The 22,684-nt window shown below is 37.2% G+C and overlaps 1 protein-coding gene across 1 annotated transcript in view; it reads right to left on the bottom strand.

The window, feature by feature from the left end:
• Positions 1-22,684, bottom strand: part of LOC123683751 (out at first protein) — a 255,380-nt gene that overhangs the window by 115,349 nt on the left and 117,347 nt on the right. The gene's annotated exons all lie outside the window — the stretch shown is intronic.

The raw sequence follows: 22,684 nt of genomic DNA, 5'->3' as shown, positions 1-22,684 counted from the left end.
CAAAATCATGCCACAACACACCCAAAAACTAAAAACCCCCATACCCCCTAATTCTGAATGATTTCCACCGGGGACGTGCTTCCTATTCTCCAAATTGAATTTCCAATCTCCAACAAACAGTTATCAGTTACAGCTGACCGATCAGGTTGAACTTATCATATTATAATATGAGCACCAACCAAACACAACTAAATCGGCCCATTCTATGGGAACAATGGATACGGGTTTTTGGATATTGGCACGGCCGGGCTACGTTCAATGAAGAGGTTGTTTTTCGGCTGTCCGGAGCATTGAATTAATGGCTTTAGAGTCCATCCTGCAATATTGATAACTCCATTGTGACGGAAATGGCGTGTCGAAAATTCAAATGAAATATTTGTGTCGAATTTGATGTTTCTGCTCGATAGGGGTGAATCGCTATGAATTCGAGGTGCATATGGGGTTTGATGGGGTCACAAAGGGAACAGGCAGGGAGTAGAATTTTTTTTTATTTTGAGAGATTGATCTATAGGTATATGTATATCTCATACCTCATTCTAATATACGATTATCACCATAAAAGATTAGCACTGAAGATAAAATAACACTTAACTCAATAGGTTACGGGCCCAGCCAGTGGAAATAATTCATTCATCAATATAGGTACCTTTAAAAATGATACTTGTACTTTGAAGCTTTTCAATAGAAATTTTTCCATAGAAAGATTCGTCTATGGTTTCGAAATAGGCTTTGACAATGGCAATTACTTTTTCCTCAGAGCCTTACACTAGGGGCTAGATCTGGAGATAAAGCTAGCTGGTCTAACGAATCGAAGCGCAATTCGTTCAATTTGACCATGGATCTCATAAATTCGTGACAAGAGCCATTGTCTTTTTCTCTTTTTGCAATAGAGGACTTTTTCTCTTGATTTCTGCACTCAATAAATCCGATAGCATAAGAATAGCCCGAGATTGAAAACTCGGAAAAAGAGACGTGGGAAGACTAAGGAAAAGATGGTTGGAAAGCTGGGTTTCCACTTTAACAGAGACGCCGTGAAGAAGAAAAGGTTATGATCTAAATGAAAGAAGAGGAAGAAGAAGAATAAATGAGATGATAAATGGAGTCTAGTTCTTGTTCACTGACGCTCAACTGACACAAGCGATCCGTATATTTTGAATTTTTTTTCGACAAAGTGGCTACGTCGATGGAGTATTGCTAGTTTCTCATTTTTTTTTGTATAACAATATATCAGGTCTATTATAAAAAACTGTTCTGGTAGTGAAATTAGAGAGAACATAGGAATCGTTCTACAGGATGATTTACGGTGGGTACCTTCTTGTAGTAGGGTTCTTTTTCAGAATGAATTATTTCTAATACTGTTGCCAATTCTTATTGCTCAATTTTACTTATGTTATTTCGGCATCAATCATTAATGATAGCTTGAATATTTAGTAGTATTCAGTAGACATCACCTGTTTGCTAGGAGGAAGTTCTCCATTTCTTGATACAATTCTCTTCATGTAAGGCAATAGTTCGACGAATGTCTTTCATATAGAGTCTTCTCCACCCATTTTTAAGAGCTTTTCTTGGATTGTCTGGTGTTGGTATTAAAGATGGTCTTTATGTAGTTGAGAAGGCGTTTATTCGATTGCTTCACACAATGTTCAATAAAAATCTGACTTACTTGTTTGGTCTTTGAAGTATTTTAAAAGCTTTCTGATTGCCATGAGCAAGTTCTTTGATATTGGGCAGATCTCTGATTTCTTTTTTCCTTAATAGTGTTGCCTTTCAGTTAAGCTTTTTAGGAGTTATTTGCTTACTTTTTTCATCAAAATTATCATTTTGCGTTGCTAGTTGTCCATATCTCCTTGGCTCCATGGAAATATGCCGAAACAGTCTGTTAGGATTGAACATACATATGTATTGATAGCTCTTGTTCTTACTGTTTAGGTTTGTTTTTTAGAATTCTTCTGATTATCCTAATGGACACAGTATTAAAGTCTTTCTTCATTCACTTTGAAATGATTTGTCGTTTTTGTTGCCTTCTAAGGTATTTGGAATAGAAATTTACGAGAGGCTCAATGGACAAGAGTTGAATTTAGGCATCGAACAACGTCGTCGGACGTTCTGGAACCGATATTATATATATGACTATCACTTCCGGGTTGTTCTTGTTACATGCTTTGAATCATCCATATATAGCAGATGTTTGTTGGTCCACAGAACATCTAACCGACGTCATTGGCCTATAGCAACCAGTAAACAAGACCTACCGTCATGGCAACTGTTAGGGTAAGTAATCCAGAAAGCTGGACCGTCCAAAAAAAAATTAATTCCAACCAGATTACCGCCGATGTTTCCCAACAACGAAAAAACATCCACGTCATCTTTCATAACCTATTAATCCGACCCGAACGGAGTCCAACTCAGCCACTCGCTATCCAACCCCCTCTCTGCCCCCTGCAACGCCGCCAGCGCCATTCCGTATTCCCGGCAGATACAGCCGAACGGGCAGTATCTCTATATCGTCACGGCCAAATCCGCAGAGCATATCCAGCACTTAACGCAAAAAGTAATGGGAAATATGTGAGCATATCCGGGATTATGCTCCCGAGATCCCGAAGGATCCGGGGGCGGCGATGTCGAACGCTGACAGTCGTTTGCCACAATGGTCCCCCCGTTCTCTTTTTCTACGTGACTGGAGGGAACAATTCCTCCAGGAAACGTGAACGGGAGAGCTGGCGACGACTGGCTCCTAATCCGGGGGATTTTTAAGTACAAGTGCAACTTATACTTGTTAGGAACTCGAGGAACTAAGCTTTCGATTTATTGCGGTATAGTGGAGACGACGGCGGGATCGCCAATCAGGAATTCTATTCATGGAGGCGGAGATTTATGCGACCGTGGCTGGGGACCTTTAAGGTGCGGAGGCTATGGAGTTTTTGGAGGTCTTGTGTGTTTGTTAACGGCTCGTTCGGTGAGGATTGCTGATCGGTTTTCGGTTACGTAGTGAATGACGGATTGGCATGAATTTACTTACGGTTGGGTTTTTATAACCAATCTATAGATGATATGCAGTTTGTTTGCTTGTGAACAGCCGCTTTAAAGGCAAAGACGGAAGGGATTTATGCATCGCATTGTGACTGAAGATGACAATGGGTTCATTACGATAATCCCAAACGCAGAAAATCATGGGGATATCCCGACCATGGTTCCACGTCGACGGCGAAACCGAATATTCACGGTTCCAAGGTCATGCTCAGTATTTGGTGGGACCAGCTCGGCGTAGTGTACTATGAGTTGTTAAAACTGACTGAAACAATCACAGGCGATCGTTATCGAACGAAATTAATGCATTCGAGCAGAGCATTGAAAGACAAACGGCCGCAATACAACGAGAGACATGATGAAATTTCAAGTGCATAGCGTCATCAGAACCATAAAAAGCAGATTATTAAAAAGAACTTACCCATTATTTGCATAACAGAAAATCCGAATATGTTAGTAGTAAATGAAAACTAAACAATCCAATCATCATACTGATATTAGGCAGGATCGTTTCAATAGAACCCCTCATTGGGATAAACTAATCGATAAGAATGGTTGTGACGTGTCGACCTTGAGTAAGCCGGTCACAAGGCTAAATTCGGCTCGCGACTACACTCAGTGAAGATGGGAGTGAGTTCTTCAAAATTAGATGGAAGGTAATAATGGGCGCCAGGTAGAGATATGCCTGTCTTAAGAATAAATTGCGTACTCCTCTACCAGAGTAGCAGTAAAACAAATCACTCAAGTCAAACGTTTAATAAAATTAAAATTTATGCAGTGGTTGATAATAAACAATAAAATAAAAAGAATTCTCAAAGTTGCCAAGAGCCAGAAGGGCTTCCCAAAACTTTACCTAACACTAACAAACGCCAGAAGGGCTTCCTATAAACTATAATCAACAACAAATGCCAGAAGGGCTTCCTACAACCTATAATCAACAACAAATGCCAGAAGGGCTTCCTATAACCTATAATACCTAACCTAATCCTGACAACAGAATCCTTAATCAGCCTACACTTGGCTCAGGTTAAACCTAAAACTTCAATACCAAACCTAAACCTAAACGGAGTTCAACAATCTCCAAATATACCAGACAAGAAACCAGACAAATAACCAAGTTAACAAGAAGATTGACCTAAACCACAGATCCAGAAGGAATAGACAAATACAGTGGTTGTAATAACTGGCTGGTATAAAATAGCTGGTTGAACAAAGTAATAATAAATTCCAGTCACAAATCCTGAAGGGATACACAAGTATTATAGTTGTTAAAATAAATGGCCAGTTAGTGAAGTGCACCTCACCGCAAACTGTTTACAATGTCGACAGTATATAACAAGCATGAAACAACCTTTATTCAATATAACTTATAACTTCAATATAACTATCAATGGATAGAAAATTAATAATAACACCGTTAAATCCTATTCAAATGACTGATTTACTATCAGTACTCTAAATCGTTAATTCCAAAATTAAATCTTAATACAATACTCATTAAAGCCAGTGCAAGCACCGGTTACCTGATACAAAATCAATATTGAAGGTTGACAGCAAATCTAAACGGTGAGGTCTCTGAACGTAGAATGTACCATCTACTCGAGCTACACCATATGTCAGCAATATACTATGTACTCGAACTGTACCATGTATCAGAATGTATCATACATCAGAACTGCACCAGAAATTCACCAGAAAATAAGTACCATAACCTCAAACCATACCATATACCAGACTCCAGAACGTAACCAGGCACTAGGATTATTCAATTCAACCAGGCACTAGTATGCGCAAAGATATCCAGCACTAGGATTACAAATCCAATCAGGCACTAGGATTCCAAACAGTAATCCAGGCACTAGGACCCTAATAAAATACTATAAGATATTGTTCACAAAATAAAAAGGAATCTATACCTCTCAGTTGTTGTTCGAGGGAAAAAGGATCTTCTTGATATTCTTCGTGTAAGTTCCACAGTTTTTCGAACTAATCGCCGGGAAGCGAATCCTAACAAAATAGAAATCTCAGATAATGACACAAGATATAGGAATGATATCATACCTCTCAGATCTTCAGAGTAAAATTCAATACCAGAGATGGGCCTTGTGGAAGAAAATTCTCATAATCACGTATAAAACGTATTTCCCAAAATTATTCACAATACCATAAACCATACAGGGAATTATCCAAATTGAAGAAATAATCGCCTATAATAAGGATGATTCTAGATCATATATTCTTCAATCAGGCAAATTTTCTTTCCAAAAAACTCTCTTTCAAAAATTATCACGAATCGCCGATAACCTCCATCTGACAATCATTCATAACCACAGAATCTACCAGTTGTCAAACGAAACTTCCCACACAGAAGAAAATTAATACGAAAAATCCAGAAATTACAAAATATTTCCCAACGGTAATGATATTCGACCTCATTTATCCGGAAATAACTGTTCCATAATAAATTCAAATTTAAATTAAATCCGAGTTGAATCAACAATCAAACTCCAGAGGGCGCAGTAACAACCGAAATCTAAATGGTGTAAAATATAACCGTTACAAATCCCCCCTTACTTTAAAAAAATTTTACCAGAAGGGTCAAATTTTTTCCTGCCAGTAACTTCAAAAAGCCTAATACGGTAAACCAAATAACGACAATACCTCAATGAATCCCAAAGAAAACGACACCAGCAAAACTCTAATACCGACACAACTAAAACCAGAATTGTCACACTTCAATTAACTTCAAAAGTCCAATCTCAGCAAATTGAAACGGAGATGGATATTATAGCATGTTGCTATCGTGGTTCTGACGATACAAAAGATGTTAAGCATATGTCAGCCACTAGATGGGGGTAGTGACCACCCTAGTAAATTTATGCTCTAGGCAAGGGTTAACCATCCTTTAACCCAAACAAAAACAAAACAGCCAAAATTAGTCCGACAAGTGTTCATCAGTCAGTTGATCCGGTGGATGAGCCTTTAAGTCTTTAATATGCCAGACTCCCTGGTATTTACCGTCCTCACTCTGCAGTTCATAGGTCCAAGGGGATACCCGCGCTGAAACCAAGAAAGGTCCAACATACTTCGGTGCCAGCTTCGCTGTGAAATACTTAGCGGCGTCCGAAAGCACCTGATTTCTTCTCCACACCAACTGGTTAACAGTGTATTGGACATCCCTACGTCGAAGGTTGTAAGTTCGACTATTGGCCTCGTACGCTCTCGCTAACTTAATCTTAACGTCACCATATATTCTCTCGAAAGCTTTTTCCCGGTCCTTAGTCAAGGCAGACCTGTCGAAACTGATCTGATCAGGGCAGGTATTTTCACCCTTACACGAAACTTCCCGTCCAAAAACAATAAAACTCGGAGAGTAATCGGTGACTTCGTGCTTTGAGGAACGGATAGCTAACCCAACCTGGTTTAACTGTCTATCCCAACCTCTCTGATCTTCTGACAGGTAGGACCTCAACATGGTTTTTATAACCCTATTAATTCTTTCGACCGGATTAGCTTGGGGATGATATAGTGCGGTATACTGAATGGTAACATTATAAGATTCTAAAAACTTAACAAATTCTTTAGAACGAAATTGTACGCCATTATCGACTATGATGGAATTGGGACACCCAAAGACAGGAAAGACATGTGTATCCAGTATCTTTACAATGGCTGACGCGGTAGCCGTACGCAGTGGAAAAAGAAGAGGGAACTTGCTGAAACAATCCGCGACGACAAAAATATATTGGTTACCGGAGCGAGACCGAGGTAAAGGACCAACCAAATCCGCAGACAGAAGCTCGAATGGTCGAGAAATTGAGACCTGTTTGGAGAGCATGAGGCCAGCAGGCTTCTCCTGGCTTGGTTTGATGGCATGACAGATTCTGCAGCAGCGAATAAACGAAGCCACGTCATATCGCATCTTTGGCCAGTAATAACTTTGTGCCAACTTACTATATGTTTTGAAAACTCCCACATGCAGTAGAGTTTCATGGACCTGCCTAATTAATGATTTTCGTTGAGGACGCGGAACAACTTCTCTCCAGTAATCAGAATCAGAGGCTAATTCAGGAATTCGAGGTGTTACATTCTTGAAAAGCTTACCCTGAATAATTTGCCAAGATGGGAACCGGTCAGGGGCATGAGTCACTTTTCCTAGAAGTTTGTCATACCACAAATCCGAGGAATGACTCTGAGGAGTATCAACAGTATCGATGGTAGGTACCGCCCTAGATAAGGTATCAGGTACGATGTTATCTTTACCTTTACGATGGATAATGGTATAATCATACTGTTGAAGTCTGATGGCCCACCGGGCTAATCTTCCAGAAGGTGAATTCAGTCGATCCAGCCAGAGCAAACTAGCATGATCGGTGATAACCGAGAAATGTGACCCCTCAATATACGGTCGCAGTTTCTCAATCGCCCATAGAACGGCAAGGCATTCACGTTCCGTGGTGGTGTAATTGCGTTCTAACCGGGTTAAAGACCTGGAAAGATAGCATATCACCTTTTCTCCATCCTCTTGTTGCTGAGTCAAGACAGCACCAATCCCATAACCGGAAGCATCACACTGTATGGTGAACGATTTCGAAAAATCCGGACAAGACAAAACAGGGGCACTAATCAAACATTCCTTCAACCTAATCAAAGCCTCATCACATTGGGAACTCCATCTGAAGGACCGATTTTTCTTGAGTAGCTCCGTTAAGGGAGCAGTCAGATCCGCAAAGTTTGGTACGAATCTCCGGTACCATGAAGCCAAACCCAGTATACGTCGAACCTCCGAAACAGAAGTGGGGACCGGTATGTTCAAAATGGCCTGAACCTTCGCTGGATCCATTCTTAGACCTTTTGAATCCACTACATAACCTAGGTACAAGAGTTCCGGTCGACAAAAATGACACTTCTTCTTTGAAACAGTCAAGTTAGCCGCTTTGAGTCGTTTAAAGACTTCCTTTAATACCTCTACATGCTTTTCGAAGGTATCAGTAATTATTATTATGTCATCTAAATAGACAAACACATACGGTTCCAAATCCGGACCAAGAACTCTGTCAACCAAACGCTGGAAGGTAGCCGGACTATTAGACAGTCCCATAGGCAGACGGAGGAATTGAAACAGACCTCTATTGGGCACTGTAAAAGCAGTCAGAGGGCGAGAGGATGCTTCTAAGGGCACTTGAAAATAAGCCGACTTAATGTCCATAGAGGACAAGAACTTGGCGTTGCGGAGACGATCCAAGGTGGAATTTATATAGGGGAGAGGGTACGCATCTTTTTCTGTGACGGCATTCAATTTCCTATAATCAACGCAGAATCGGTACGAGCCATCCTTCTTTTTAACAAGAAGAATCGGGGATGACCAGGGGCTGGTCGAAGGTTCAACAATGCCCTGCTCCAGTAAGTTATCCAACTCTGCATCAATATGACCCTGCATTACCGGACTCACAGGATAATACCTCTGCTTAATGGGACGACACGAGGTTTTGATCTCATGTTCCACCAGTTTAGTACATCCTAACTCGTCACCCATGTTTTGAAAAGCCTCCTGCACAACCTCATTCAGTATCCTAGATTGCTCAGGGGTAAGGTGTTCCTCTGATGCAATCGCATCCACAGATACATCGGCATCTCGTTGAAATACCCATTTCCCACAACGAAGATCCGGTACGACACCAAACTTCCTCCAAAAATCAATGCCTAGGATTAAAGAGTGCGGCAACTCAGGAACTACTAAGGCTGAAATCATCTTAACTTTATTTTCAAGCTTAACTGGTAAATCCACCGAACCGATACTCGAACAACTTTGTCCATTAGCGACTCTACAAGAAACAACATTATCGACATTAATACTAAGATTCAATTTCTTCAACATTGTCCATCCAGGACCTCCAATAATCGTGCATGAAGCACCTGAATCTAAAAGACCTAACAACTTAACATCAAAAACTGAAACCGACAAATATGGACGTTCATCATTTTGCGCATGCGCCAACACATAATCCAACAGAGCCTTTTGGTGCAAAGGTAAACGATCACGGGCAGAGAAATGAGGGAAGGCACACATACTGCCATTAGAGGTCTTCCCCCTCAGTTTTCCGACGGCTTACACTTAGGACAGGTCCGAACAGTGGAACCTGGACGACCACACTTGAAACAGTACTTATTTTTGGTCATCTTACAATCCCTAGCAGCATGACCGGGTTGCTTACAATTCCAGCAAGTCAATACTGCATTTACCTCAGCCGAAGAGGTACTTATATCAGCAGAAGAAGTACTCACATCAACAGAAGAGACAGAAGGTTGTTCTGCATATACGTATGCTAAATCAGGTTCCATCAGAGAGCTCCTATTTCGGGGAGGAGGTACGAAGGATTCGATGGATTCCTTGTGAGCCTCGAGTTGTCTTCCGATATCCAACAGTTGCGAAATCGAGGTGATGTTAGTCAAACCTAACTGACTCTGGTAAAAGGGTGAGATATTACGAAGAAGGATTCTCAGTCGAGCTTCCTCATTGACTGGTATAGTAAGACGTTTAAACATAGTGTCCATCATTGCCAGATACAAACCGATGCTTTCATCAGGGCCTTGTGTTCTGCGTTTGATCTCATCGAAGAGTTTCTCATCATAATTGGGAGGAAGAAACTGTTTTCTCAATTCGTCAACTAACTGAGACCACGTTGACAAGGTGGACCGGACAGATCGGAACCAAATAAGAGCCTTACCCACAAATAAATCACTAGCAGACAAGAACAACTGCTCTTCAGTAACGTTTCGGGAAATACACAATTCCTCAACATTTTCAAGGAAAGAACTCAGGGAGCACTTAGAATTATCTCCACTGAATTTGGTAATATTCCACTTAGCTACTGATACTGAAGGTACCTTACATTGAGGAGCTGAAGCTGTATTAGTGGTCCGGTGAACTATATCACTAACTGTGACATCATCCGATTCAGATTCCGAATCAGATATACCAGCAGTATCCATCAGCATGCTCAACTCCAGAGGTGACTGAGTTTGCAGCGATAATCTCCGATATTTCCTAGCTCGCGATCCCAATTCCGCCTGTAATTCAATTATTTTTGCTAAATATCCAGACCGAAGAACCTGTTCTTCTTCTGAGAGCGCTTGAGATCTTTCCGCCCGCTTAAACAAATGTACCAAGCGTGTAGACGTCTTAAGAAAAGATGGACTCTTCTCATCACCCGTAAATTCTAATAATTCTCTTTGAAACAACGAAATCGAGTTTTCTATCACCTTTAAGTCATCTTCGAACCGATATGGATATGGTGGATACTTGGTTTTAATTCCCGATTTTTCTAACCTCAAATAACCTCTAAGACTCTTTCTCATCTCAACAACCGTATGCACGTCACCTACACCTCTAATAGCCAATTCATAACCTAATTCATCTTTGTCGAGACGATTCACGTCCATTCGACCCTCCATACTTAACAAAATACCGAAAGCACAATTTTACCTAACCTCAAAAATACAAAATATTGGCAGCGCCAATAATTACAACGTAAATCGACAAAGCAAAAATTAAAAACAAGTTAGACTTGAAAACTAACGAAATACGAAAGATATCAGTAATAACAACAAACCGATCAACCACTGCAAGTCAGATAGAATAGACTTTTAGGCCCCACGTTGGGCGCCAATTTGTGACGTGTCGACCTTGAGTAAGCCGGTCACAAGGCTAAATTCGGCTCGCGACTACACTCAGTGAAGATGGGAGTGAGTTCTTCAAAATTAGATGGAAGGTAATAATGGGCGCCAGGTAGAGATATGCCTGTCTTAAGAATAAATTGCGTACTCCTCTACCAGAGTAGCAGTAAAACAAATCACTCAAGTCAAACGTTTAATAAAATTAAAATTTATGCAGTGGTTGATAATAAACAATAAAATAAAAAGAATTCTCAAAGTTGCCAAGAGCCAGAAGGGCTTCCCAAAACTTTACCTAACACTAACAAACGCCAGAAGGGCTTCCTATAAACTATAATCAACAACAAATGCCAGAAGGGCTTCCTACAACCTATAATCAACAACAAATGCCAGAAGGGCTTCCTATAACCTATAATACCTAACCTAATCCTGACAACAGAATCCTTAATCAGCCTACACTTGGCTCAGGTTAAACCTAAAACTTCAATACCAAACCTAAACCTAAACGGAGTTCAACAATCTCCAAATATACCAGACAAGAAACCAGACAAATAACCAAGTTAACAAGAAGATTGACCTAAACCACAGATCCAGAAGGAATAGACAAATACAGTGGTTGTAATAACTGGCTGGTATAAAATAGCTGGTTGAACAAAGTAATAATAAATTCCAGTCACAAATCCTGAAGGGATACACAAGTATTATAGTTGTTAAAATAAATGGCCAGTTAGTGAAGTGCACCTCACCGCAAACTGTTTACAATGTCGACAGTATATAACAAGCATGAAACAACCTTTATTCAATATAACTTATAACTTCAATATAACTATCAATGGATAGAAAATTAATAATAACACCGTTAAATCCTATTCAAATGACTGATTTACTATCAGTACTCTAAATCGTTAATTCCAAAATTAAATCTTAATACAATACTCATTAAAGCCAGTGCAAGCACCGGTTACCTGATACAAAATCAATATTTAAGGTTGAGAGCAAATCTAAACGGTGAGGTCTCTGAACGTAGAATGTACCATCTACTCGAGCTACACCATATGTCAGCAATATACTATGTACTCGAACTGTACCATGTATCAGAATGTATCATACATCAGAACTGCACCAGAAATTCACCAGAAAATAAGTACCATAACCTCAAACCATACCATATACCAGACTCCAGAACGTAACCAGGCACTAGGATTATTCAATTCAACCAGGCACTAGTATGCGCAAAGATATCCAGCACTAGGATTACAAATCCAATCAGGCACTAGGATTCCAAACAGTAATCCAGGCACTAGGACCCTAATAAAATACTATAAGATATTGTTCACAAAATAAAAAGGAATCTATACCTCTCAGTTGTTGTTCGAGGGAAAAAGGATCTTCTTGATATTCTTCGTGTAAGTTCCACAGTTTTTCGAACTAATCGCCGGGAAGCGAATCCTAACAAAATAGAAATCTCAGATAATGACACAAGATATAGGAATGATATCATACCTCTCAGATCTTCAGAGTAAAATTCAATACCAGAGATGGGCCTTGTGGAAGAAAATTCTCATAATCACGTATAAAACGTATTTCCCAAAATTATTCACAATACCATAAACCATACAGGGAATTATCCAAATTGAAGAAATAATCGCCTATAATAAGGATGATTCTAGATCATATATTCTTCAATCAGGCAAATTTTCTTTCCAAAAAACTCTCTTTCAAAAATTATCACGAATCGCCGATAACCTCCATCTGACAATCATTCATAACCACAGAATCTACCAGTTGTCAAACGAAACTTCCCACACAGAAGAAAATTAATACGAAAAATCCAGAAATTACAAAATATTTCCCAACGGTAATGATATTCGACCTCATTTATCCGGAAATAACTGTTCCATAATAAATTCAAATTTAAATTAAATCCGAGTTGAATCAACAATCAAACTCCAGAGGGCGCAGTAACAACCGAAATCTAAATGGTGTAAAATATAACCGTTACATGGTGAATCATATGTCGTTCATCTATACATTAATACATATCAAAATTTCTTTCATCATTCCTTACTAATATTGATACTGAACACCAAAAAGTTGGAGAAAAATACTGAAATGGCGTAAACTCATGACGAATTTATAAATTTTCTAAAATTTTCGATGTTCAATATGAATATTTTTGTGTAATAATGGGGGTAATAATTGAAATTAACTCAATTCTCAACGACGAACGATGAGAGCAAGGAAAAAAAGATATCATGATGAAAAATTTAATATCCGAAGAGAACAATTCTCATAAGCCGAGTGTGCATTAAATTGAATTGAATACGATGATGTTATTCAGCTTGGATCTCTGTGTTATGAAAATATCGTAGAAATTCTTTCTTTCATTATACAGATGAAAAATTCAAATTGAAGGATCGTGTTCCAGATTTACAAGTTAAAAATTACTTATAAGTTTTTTCTTGTACATAGGTTTGAATTAAAATTGATTGTTTTTCGATCAGATTGCTCTATCATTTCGTCACAATGTCTGTAATTTTCGAATTTTGAGTATGAATTGGTAACAAACGATAAGGTAGACATTGAAAATTTGGAGGGTAGGTTCTGATATCGGATGCCACGGTTGAGTTCGTTAATGGAAAAAGTCCGACTAGAGGTTCCGTAAATATGTGAGTTGTAAATTTTGTTTCTCTAATTCTGTGGTTATTCCGTTCATTCTTCCACATCTTGTAGAACAAAATCGTGCGAGAATATATCAGAAACGCACAGTTTTCATGGTTATATTTTATTATTCTATGTTGGCACTCCGAACTTTCCGCTACGGCTTTATCTGTCAATTCATCAAATTGCCTTAAAGAAATCAGTTCTGCCAACCAACATTTTTCAATGCAAAAATCACTAAATTATATTTATGGAAATATTTCATTAATTTCAATGAAAATGCAATGAATTAGAGAAAATAATGTATAATACTCGTACAGAAGGCTCATTCTACCACTCGTTCATTCCAAAACTCGCCACTTCGTGGCTCGTTTTTGAATTTTGAACTCGTGGAAGAATATCAATGCCTTCTGCACTTGTATTATAAATAACTATTTTCTGTTTATTTGAAAAGTAAACGATAGCGCTTGGAAGCTCCTAACTTTACGTCAGTGTTTTTCTCATTTTTTTTTAACGACATAGCATCCGTTGAATCTTATCAGATAATCTTCATTTCTTTTTCGGGTCGAACGCACACGACTGACAATCATCGAAGGACTGATTTGTAATTGATGCAAAACATGCCTTTAAATTCGGTAACACACATGACCTTCCAAAAAGTCGAACCGACAAAAAAATTACCGCATACTTAATTGTTTTCCTGACCCGAAAATCGGTGGGGCAAATGAAGAGGCAAGTTTTGTTGCGTACAGAGCACACGACCGACAGTTTTGTCGATACAGCGATGCCAATTATGGAGATTTTCCTGCAAACTGGGCATTTCAATGTTAAATTGGAGCTGAGGAAATATAATATTATTTTGAAACACGTGATAGGAATTTGCATGTGAGGTGCGTCCTGATCATGGGAAAACATGAAGAAGGTTTGGATCTTAAAGTTCCAATGAAAATTTAACCCCTTTTATATACAGGGTGAGTCTTTGACTTGTACATATATTTTAACCGAAGATTCCTGAGGTCAAAAGAAACACTTTTTTCTTTTATAGTTTTTTCCGATTCGGCCCGGTTACAAAGATACAGGCTGTTAAAAATCCATAAAAAAATGTGATTTTCAGCTATATCTCGTAAATGGTTCTATTGAAGGAAATGATTTTTGGAATATAGCTTTTCCTTGATGTGATACATCTTCTCCAAACAAAAGATTCTCTACACATCTTTCAGTTTCTTCATTATGAACATTACATCACATAAAAATACCAGAAATTCGAAGAACCCAACTCTTAAAAGTAATTTGAATGTTCATTGAACAATATTTGGCTAATTTGAAAAATAAAAGTATTCTTCATATTTTCTCCTACAAAGCGCCGTTTCCGAGTAACTTGATCTTAAAAAAAAAAATTATCTGTAAAATTCGAAAAATTGGGTACTTTGGCTAAATGCAACTCTGTTCTGTTGTGAAAAAAAAACCACAGAAATGAATATTTACTATGATGTCATGCCTCAGATTTTAGAATTGAAGTACTAGCAACTTAGTTTGAAAATGAAGTGATTTGAATAAGCTCACCTCAACTCTTCTATTTGATTACAAAATACTGAGCTTTGACTCAGCTCTTATAATAAGAAGATATTTCATTAAATCAACATTCTATTTTGAAAAGTCCAGATTTCCCATAAAGCCCATGTTTAAAAAAGTTTTCACAAAATAGTCCCATTATAATGACAACAGTCAATATCCCACTAAAGACTGCTGCTATCGAACAATACTGTATTCTTCGAGGGTCATTCAAACTCACATCGAAACATACCATTAAGTACATACTAGACAAATTTTCATGTGATTGAGATTAAATACTTTTATTCTTTTGCTATTCCATAAATTCATCCTAGAGCATATGATTGACATACTTCTAAGAGTGCCATAATTGTTTTAATATGAAAACAAATAGTTGAGTTGAAAGAAACAGGATATTCAACTGTGGACATTTATATTGAATACTTCTCATTTATTTTCAATGGCAAAATCAAGAAGAATCAAGTAGTAGAGTTGGCTATAATGTAGGTACATATTATAGAACAAATTTGATTACAAGTGGAGTCTAACATTTTCCATTGATTACAGAGCCATAAAACTTCATTTCCATATTTTCACACTGATGGCTTCAAAAATATCGATGCAGATCATTATTTTTATATATAGTTGGAACAAATCAAATGCTTCATTTCATAACGGAATTACTTTCTATCAGAATGCACACTTATTTATTTTGTATCCACACATTTATTTTGGAAATTGTTTTTAAATTTCTTGAAAATATGTATGGAACTTCAATATTCTGTTGGGTTTCTTCAAATCTTCGATGATTTTCATTTTATGCAAATATTGCAAATATAATATCATAATAACAATAACAGTGTAAACTGTAAATGAACATTTTAGGTTAGAACATAGATTATTCGAACTGCTGTGTTTAAATTTGCAACACTCGAAATTTGAGGTTCAAACTTAAAACCACAGACTACTAGTCTGTGTTAGAATTTTCACAGATAAATATTATTTATTTCAGAATGTGAGGTTATGTTGTACGAAATGAAATGAACAACGATATATTATAAATGCAATCTAATGAATGAATGGATATGAATCATGAATATCAGAGCTAAGCTAATATGGGTGGTAGCGAGCTCAATTCGTTATGATTATCGAAAATGAAATAGAAAATCAAAAGAAAATTGTTTAATCTTTATCGTCAATGAAATTGGGATAACTCATTTATTGTATTATAAATACTACTTGGTTCAACAAATGGAATTTTAAAAGTGAGTTTATTATGGTTTTTCCAATTTAGTAGCTTATTTCCAAGGTTCAAATTGTATATCTTATACTTGCGAAAACTTCAGTGTTCCGGTTACCAGGGGTGAATTAGCTCATTATGAAAATTTAAAATGGCTATATCTTTTTAACAGGGCCGAATCGGAAAAAATGGTAAATGAAAAAAGTGTTTCTTTTGACCTCAAGAATCTTCGGTTAAAATATATGTACAAGTCAAAGACTCACCCTGTATAGCTCACGTTGTGCATGCTTGATCAGAACATGAGATAATACAGTCAACTGCTGACTTTTTAAAAGGAAGGGACAAGGTAACCTCGGTGGTGGTGCCCAATACATTGGCAGAGTAGTATTATTTCAACGCTTCAATTTTTTATTTAGACCTCAACATTTTCAAGGCTACCAAAAACAAGTTTGAGATTTAGAATTATTGATGAATATTCTGCGTTATTTGTAAAACTTATGAAATTCGAAATATTTCTGAGAGCTTTATTTTATCTTGAAATATACTTCGAAATACTACATATTGAAAACGAAATCAATCATCAATTTAAGGAATAATAAAGGGTTCCTGAATTGGGGGCAAAAAGGTAAATGAGAGATTCCTTGGATGATTACAAAAAAATTCCATACACATGGACCAGCAAACGCATTGTTTTCGACAATCAGTTGGTTTTTTGTAGTCCTAATTATTTGTGATGATTATACCTGTTTATCAAATCTTTATTAAATAGGTAAATATGTACCATAACTTATAATCAATTTATTGGTCACATTTTACTAACTGAATCTTAGTAATAATTTGGATTTGCCTGAAGATTACTAGAGCATTGTTTGATTTTATTCTCGAAATATGTAACTTATAGGACAAAACCAAAAAGTATAATACTTATAATACAACTTTTTCTAATCTACCAGTGATCCACTAAAAACAGTTCCTGAGGAAAGAAGTGGGAACTGTTCCTGAAAAAATATCACCCTGTAGATTTGCATTCAAAATTAGCATATCACACGATGAAATCTTCAATCTGGAATATCTATACCGATTTTGAATTAAATATCTTGTGAAGGGAAGGTGCTATGAGAAAAAAACAAACTTTAAGACCGCATGTAACTCGAAAACAAAGCGTTTGCGGTCTCATAGGACTTTTTTTCTTACAATTTTCCGAGGAATCTGTCATTTTCGTTTGTACCTCCAATTTAAGAACTGCCTGTATATCTAGAAGACTATATGTTACAGTATTTTTTGGTTATATATCTGAACAGGTTTTCCTAGTTGATAACTCCTAACAAAATCGGTATAATTACGATCTGCACTCAGGGAAAATGAAATCACTCTACCATCTTCCAATGGACTGATGATCATCACTCTACTAATAGACCCATCAATCCAAGAAACATTCGAACTAGTTTTTGCTCTTCCGTTTCGAATTACTTCGGAAAGTTTTGTCGCATTCGAGAAGTCGATAATCCATTCCGAGAAGAAGAACTCATTTAGAAATGGAATACGTTCCCAGCAGTGTGGACCAATTTGTGGGGGAATTCAATTATCATGAACTGAGGTCCAGGGATAATTACAAAGTTCCATATACGATTATAGGCTTCAAATAGTTCTAACAGACTAGTATCGATTCGGTTTAGGAAGTTTTGAACAGGTTTATTTATTTCCTTTCACTGTGGGAAAACCTAAGAATGAACGAAGTCCCGGGCCTTGCCAATAGAAAAAAAAACATTTGTTCTTGAAAATTCGACTTTATTTGTCAATATTGTTGCTACCTTCAATACCTTTTCTGAGAATTTTGAATGGCATCAGATAGATGATTGTCCTCTCTAAGATTTTGAACAATTTTGAAACGATCTGTATCCAGTGGTAGATTCATAAAGTGGGCACTCCTTTTTGGCCAATGCAGTAACGGCGGATGCTATATGGGAATGGTTCATATTTTTCCACTTTCTCCTACTCATTCCAATATTTTTCGCAATGTTGTCCACTTTGATATTGAATTTATCCGTAGAGGCATGTATTTGGATTTGAACAAGAATTCATCATCAATTAGTCGAACCTCATCGACTGAGACCATTTTTGGCCCAAAATAAGAAAATTCGGTGAACATGCGTTCAAAACAGAAAAACGCTTCATTTTCGAAATGTTGAAGTTAGATTTTTTCGAGTTTTTTCTCATAGCACCTTTCCTTCACAAGAAATTCAACTAAAATTTGGCAAAGATATTCCAAAATCAAGTTTTCATCATGTGATATGTCAAGTTTGAATGCAAATCTACAAGATTTTTTTTCTGGAATAGTGCTCGCTTCTTTCCTCCAAACCTTTTTCGAGTTCTAACAATAATCAAATTTTGTCATTTTGTGTCAAATGAAACCATTTCACCCAATCATGTCAACATTACACTCAATATTTCCCTCCTGTCGAAAATTCTATGTAAATGGAGAACAATTATCAAAAATTACAGCGAATATTTCCCTCCTGTCAAAAATTCTATGTATATGGAGAACAATTATCGAAAATTACAGCGATAATTGCATTGTAGGATGCGAAACAGCACTGCGATAATTGTTCTGTTCATAGATGCATAGTTTCTATGCATCTTACACAGTTCGAATCTATGGCAATTCCATTCTACATCAGTTTGACAAGTGATGTAACAATTTATTCGGGAAATATTCCCCCGAATTACACTCGTGCATCAAAATGACCGGATAATTTTGCATTCCAGCGTGTTTTCCTTGAAAAACTGCATTCGGTCATTTTCATTTTTGAAGAAAGAGCCCTCCACCTTCGGTGTCGGGCTCTTTCTCCAAAAATAAAAATGAACTCATGCAGTATTTATGACAACACGCTGTCATGCAAAATTATCGGTAATTTTGATGCACTTGTGCAATTACTTACGATAATTGCATTCAGTGCAATTATCAATCACTATAACAACACGATTGAGTTTGACAACTTCATTCCAAATAAAATTCAAAACGTCACGTATTGGCAATGCGTATGTTCAAAGTATAACAAAGTATAAATGCGTTAATCAAAGAAGAATTCCCAGAAATATATTGGGAGAATATTTATGGATTTTTGCTGCGAACGAGAATATGAATTGAATGAACATAGGAGCTTAGAAGAATTGACGTTGATACTAAAATATTGGGCGGTCAATATGGGAAAGAAAGAAGGAACCGAATATAAAGAAGCAACGGTGAAGACAATGTGGAACGTTTTATCCAAACTCTTGCAAAAAATTACTATAATTACTATAACAAAATTAATCACCTGTTTACCAATATAGTATTTGAATCAGCCCAAGATGTCCACGACACAATGGTAATAGATCATCTCCAGAAAAGAACAGTAACGAATCTAATGTTAAGTTAAATTTTAATAAAGTCATAAATTTTTTTGTCAAAAATTTTTCAGCAGAATATCTTTCGGGCATTGACACAATGGTAATAGATCATCTCTAGAAAAGAACAGTAACGAATCTAATGTTAAGTTAAATTTTAATAAAGTCATAATTTTTTTTTGTCAAAAATTTTTCCGCAGAATATCTTTCGGGCATTGACAAATGCCTCATAATTTTAAAACAAATTTCTCAATCTCCTATCGAGCTTTCGATTGTCATAAAATTATCCCGTCTATTATCAATATCCTAGGGATATTACTACTGATAATTTTCATAAGTAATTGCACAAGTGCATCAAAATTACCGATAATTATGCATGACAGCGTGTTGTCATTAAAACTACATGAGTTCATTTTCATTTTTGAAGAAAGAGCCCGACACCGAAGGTGGAGGGCTCTTTCTCCTAAAATGAAAATGACCGAATGCAGTTTTTCAAAGAAAACACGCTGGAATGCGAAATTATCCGGTCATTTTGATGCACGAGTGTAATTCGGGAGAATATTTCCCGAATAAACTGTTACATTACTTGTCAAACCGATTAAGAATGGAATTGCCATATATTCGAACTGTGTAAGATGCATAGAAACTATGCATCTATGAACAGAACAATTATCGCAGTGCAGTTTCGCTTCCTACAATGCAATTATCGCTGTAATTTTCGATAATTGTTCTCCGTATACATAGAATTTTTGACAGGAGGGAAATATTCAATCTAATAGGTTTTGAACAAAATATATTCACGGCTGCCAGACCACGTACTCTATGCATCTTGAATTTAATATTCCAGGCGCAGAGTGTACCTCAAAGTGTTCCAACTGGTACGATATGAAATTCCCAGCGTTTTTCACACTAATTACTCGAGATCCAAGATCGCTCTGACCGCAATATCTCATGTGCAGATTCCCGATTACAAGCGGAGTGTTAGGACCGGAATTTATGGCTTGGGCATCGGGATACATTGCCGCAATTTAGCATAATTCGAAAGTCCGGGGGACGAGGAAACAGCTGCAGACCGCTTCCGGTCTTAAACGGAAATCTACTAATTGTTTTCTGTTCGGGAGACCAGAGCGTGGATTATTTCGGTAATTAGAACGGGCAGAGGAAAGAACAACCTCGCTGCATTAATTCTGTTTCGGGGGCAAAATGGTCCATTAGACCTCCGACCGACAGACTCACTCTTCTAGATTGAGGTTGTGGAAATGTGTGGGAAGATGGACCGGGAAATCAGATGGAAGGATGCTGAAAGGAATATTATGATCAATAAAAGTACATTTAATTAGCTATCAACTGTGGTATTTCTTGTTTTACAATTTATCTGAGACAGAAAGGAAAACTAAGTTTTCTGTTCAAATTATCTGCCTATGAGTGAATTGATACCCTGCTGCAGCCTCCCCAAAGATACCAACAAATTCAGAGAAAGCCAGTCAATGAAAAGACCATTATGTGTCGAAGAAATTTATTGTTTATTATTTGCGTAGGCGTACAACTTTGCTTCCACCGTTTTTTTCCGAAATTCGTGGCTTTATTTTAAAAAACTGGTTTTACATTTATAATCCAAAGTTTTGTCCATCGCTGGCCACTACTTTCTCCCATCTTTCGGGAAGCGTACGAATCCCGCGTTGAAAAAACTGTTCACCTTTTGAATAAATGTCTGGAGAATACGGCAGGTGGGGTGGGACTTCCCATTTCAACGTTTCCAAGTATATCTTGACCATTTTCGCGTCATAAGGTCGAGCATTATCATGCTGTAAAATCACTTTATCATGTCTCTTTTTCTATTGTGGTCGTTTGTCTATCAATGCCCATTAAAACACGTTAATTTCATTCTATAACGATCGCCTGTGACTGTTTGAGTCTGTTTTAACCAATCATGATACACTACGCCGAGCTGGTCCCACAAAATACTGACCATGACCTTGGAACGGTGAATATTCGGTTTGGCCGTCGACGTTGGAGCATGGCCGGGATATCTCTATGATTTTCTGCTCTTGGTATTATAGTGAGGAACCCATTTTTCGTCTCCATCACAATGCGCTGCAGAAATCCCTTCTGTCTTGGCCTTGCAAGCAGCTGTTCACAAGCAAACAAACGCCTTTCAACATCTATCAGCTTCAACTCGTACGTCACCCAATTTCCTTGTTTCTGAATCATTCCCATGATTTTCAGGCATTTTGAAATGGCTTTTTGCACCACTCCCAATGATCCTGCAAATCCTTGTTGCGTCTGACACGAGTCTTGATCAAGTAATGCCTTCAATTCTGCATCTTCGAAAACCTTCTCTCTTCCACCGTCATGCTGGACTTCGACGTCAAAATCACCGTTCTTTAAGCGTTGAAACCACTCTCCTACGTTCTTTCACTATTACCGACCTCGCCATAAGTATTTGAGAGCATTCAAAAAGCCTCAGCCGCAGATTTCTTCATATTGAAAAAGAAAATTAAAACGCAAATGACGAGAATTTGGTTCAATCGAGATTAACTATATGATACAGACACAAATCGACTAATATTTCAATGGCGTTAAGTTAACAAATATCTGAGCTTATTGTATGACATCTACGATTCATTTCGACTACCACTTACCGCTATATTTACGGACGAGATCACAGAACAGTTACATTCTGACAAAATGATAAAAGCACAAAAAATGTCTTATCCAAACAGTTAATCTCTGTCAGATTATATATCAAATGATTATCAGTCGTTCATGATCTCAAATTTTATTATATTCAATGAAACTATACTTTTATCAGAGAATAACTGAACGCTCTCCATAATAATTCACCGAAGTTTATGATGGCTCATAAAAATCCACGGGAAAATTGCTCTTTCCATAATTCATATCATGAAAATTGATTTAGAAGGTGTTAATAAGAGACACAAAAATTATTGGAGTGTGAGTAATATCAAAAATGAATATAATATCCAACAGAGGAAATATAGAATATTATATTAGCAATCTTCACTTCAGAGATGGTTTTCACAATATGAGGTCAGAAATTTTTAGTTAGTGCAGCTTATAGACATATGGAAAATGAAAAAGGCTTTTTTGTATTCTGAAAGCTTTTTCTTTTCTCTTAAATTT

Source organism: Harmonia axyridis, chromosome 7, assembly GCF_914767665.1.
Source record: "Harmonia axyridis chromosome 7, icHarAxyr1.1, whole genome shotgun sequence".
Taxonomy (NCBI): Eukaryota; Metazoa; Arthropoda; class Insecta; order Coleoptera; family Coccinellidae; genus Harmonia; species Harmonia axyridis.
Note: the sequence above shows the minus strand (reverse complement) of the source record. Positions and strands in the feature narration are given on the sequence as shown.